Below are 3,137 nucleotides of genomic sequence, written 5' to 3' on the forward strand. Positions count from 1 at the left end.
GCCATGGATGGATTTTTAAAAATTATTATTTTGATGCTTGCAAGTGATTGTTGATTCCTAATCCATGGTGACTGAAATCAAAACATTTTTTCCCTAGAAGAAATAGAAAAGAGAAAGTTTTGTAGGGGGAGAGGGGTTGATGAATGCTCCACTGGACAGGTAGCTTTCTGTTTTCTTTTTCTAGACACTAGTGGCGTTATGATTAACCTAGTTATTGCATTAGCCCATCTCCTTTGTACTAATGAAAGAAATGTCCTTCTGGGTTCAGCTCCAAGTGGGGAAAAAGACACTAGAGACATGGAGGCTGCTTGGAAAGATGGTTTATTGTTGGACAGGACCACATGGCTTGAGTCCTGAACAGAAAAGGTGATCACATGCTTCAATGTTGGTGGAGAAGAAGAGAAAGGCGGGGGGAGGGGCTTGCTAGGCTTTTTATACCCTGTTTGGTCCCACCTCTCTGTTTCCTGTTCCTGTGTAAGAAATGTATTCTGATTGGTTGTCAGACTCCCATGGGACCATGCAGGGGCTACTCTCTAGGCTGTGTTTTGAATCCAGGTATGGATGAATTCTCAGATGCATTGTGGTCAGTTGAGTAAAGTTCCAACATTATCATGCCTTTACTCCCATCCCCCCTGGGGCTGCAGTGGAGACGTCTTTATTATGTAAAGTGGACTAGCCTGGCCCTCTCAATGGTCCACTGAGAAAGTGGGGATGGGCAGGAAGCTACAGGCAACTATTCTGTCCTTTAAAACAGGTTTCTTTTCATATTCAGAGAAATATTCTGCCTTTTCAATATTTCCTAGGATATTTCATTTTTCTGGGAGAGGGCTGGATGATAACTTCCCACAGTACAATGCTGTTTCCATCACAGTTTTAGTTAAGCAGGATAAGAACACAGCTTCACTGTGCTACCTTTCTGGTTTTGAGATCACATTATTTCCAAAATAAACTTGTAAAAGGTTTACTAAGACAGCCACAACTCCTTAAACATGTGTTGGTATGTCTGTTTTCTCCTCCTCCTTTATAAGGAGCAAGGGCAGGTTCCCCCACCATCCATGGTCTATTGGCTAAACCTGGCTGATCGTGGCTTATTGAAGGAATTTTGCTAAATTTTTAAAGCTGAATCAAAAAGGGCCCAGCATGTACCGCCTCTGTCACTGCTTTTTAAGTGTGAAGCAACAGATCCACCTTCCTCGTGGGAATTAGAATAGAATAACAGAGTTGGAAGGGACCTTGGAGGTCCTCTAGTCCACCCCCTGCTTAAGCAGGAAACCCTGCACCACTTCAGACAAATAGTTATCCAATCTCTTCTTAAAAACGTCCAGTTTTGGAGCATTCACTACTTCTCCAGCTATTGGGGGGAAAAACCACCCACCAGGATTTAGCTCCTAAAAAGCACAGGCGCCTGGAGAATTCCCTCCGTCTTTCTGGCGCGCATTACACAATAAAATCAAAACTTTCTTCCGTTCAGTCCGATTCCCTTCCCCGCGCCCGATCCTCTTCCCAGCGGATTTCGTGGTCCCTAGAAGGACCACGCGGCAAGACTTTTCAGAACTCCGAAAAAAGTATTCACAATTAAATCTACCGTTCGCCTACAATGGCCGAGGCCGCCTCCTAAAACTCTTCCACTCAAAAGAGGCTGCTACTGATGCGTCCCAGGCTGCGGGAAGGACAGGTTTACACCGAAGGGGGGACGGGGGAGAAACCCAGATCGCCCGAGAGAATTTTTCTCCCGGAGTTAACAGCAAAGCTAGGCTGCGTCCACGCCGCGTTCGCCCTCAAAGAGGATGCGCCTCCGTTCCAAGGAGGCGGCTTCCTCCACCGCCATCCCATTCCCCCTCCCAGATGTGGATACAGGACCATTCCCGGCATGCTTTTCCACCGGAGCTGCTGGGAACTGTAGTTCGCCAACATCTGGAAAAAAACTCAAGCGGTTCTTGTTTGCTTCCCAGATGCGCTTTGCAGTCCGGCTCTGCAGAGAGCAGCAGCCGCTTCATCTTCTCCCCAGAGATAGCGGCGCGTCCTGGACCCGCGGATCCAGAATCTCCCCTCTTCCTTCTTCTCCCCCCCCTTCCTCCCCCCCCCCAGTCTTCCTCGGACGGGGGAGCGGGTGAAGGAGCCGCCCCTTGACGCCATCGCTCGGCGCCGGCTATCCCAGGACTTGGGGAGGTCTTGGTTCGCAAGGAGGAGACGGCATAAGGTGAGTCGGAGCAGAGAGGCGGCTCCCTCTTTTTGGATACAAGATGCCTCTGAACGGATGAAGAGGAACTAGTGGTTTGTTCCTGGAAAGGGAGTGGAAGGAACCAAGAGGTGGGTCTAACAGACCAGCTTCTACCCTAAGAGCAGCCTTGGTCACAGTTCCCATCCTTGGGATAGGGGATGTTGTAGGTCCCACCTTCTCTTCTGGCTCCATCTTCCTCTTAAATTTTGGGAATGTCATGGGACTAGATCAGAAGAGCCAAGGAGCTGCCTACACTGCTCCCTCTTCTAGACCTACGTGAGATGCTAATCCCACTCTATAAAGCCTTAGTAAGACCATACCTAGAGTACTGCATCCAGTTTTGGTCACTACACTATAAAAAAAGATGTTGAGACTCTAGAAAGAGTGCAGAGAAGAGCAACAAAGATGATTAGGGGACTAGAGACTAAACAAAACCATCCGAAGAACGGTTACAAGAACTGGGCATGGCTAGTCTAGTGAAGAGAAGGACCAAAGGAGATATGACAGCAGTTCCAGTATTTGAGGGGCTGCCACAGAGAGGAAGGGGTCTTATTTTCCAAAGCACCCGAAGGCCAGGCAAAGAATAATGGATGGAAACTGATCAAGGAGGGATTCAACCTAGAAATAAGAAGAAATTTTCTGACAGTGAGAACAATCAACCCATGGAACAGAAGTTGCCTTCGGAAGTTGTGGCAGCTTCATCACTGGAAGCTTTCAAGAAGAGACTGGACTGCCATCTGTCTCGAAATGGTGTAGGGTCTTCTGCTTGGGTGGGTGGGAGGGTTTGGACGAGATGACATACAAGGTCCCTTCCAGCTCTGTTATTCTGTGATTATTACCTTCCTTTCTTCTCCTAGCAGAAAGATGCTACCTTCTTTTGGCTTGTGTCTCTCCTGACTTCCTGCCCTTGCCAGTC

Source organism: Thamnophis sirtalis, unplaced genomic scaffold, assembly GCF_051295495.1.
Source record: "Thamnophis sirtalis isolate CommonGarterSnake01/CBP01778 unplaced genomic scaffold, rThaSir2_p1.2 scaffold_2, whole genome shotgun sequence".
Lineage (NCBI taxonomy): Eukaryota > Metazoa > Chordata > Lepidosauria > Squamata > Natricidae > Thamnophis > Thamnophis sirtalis.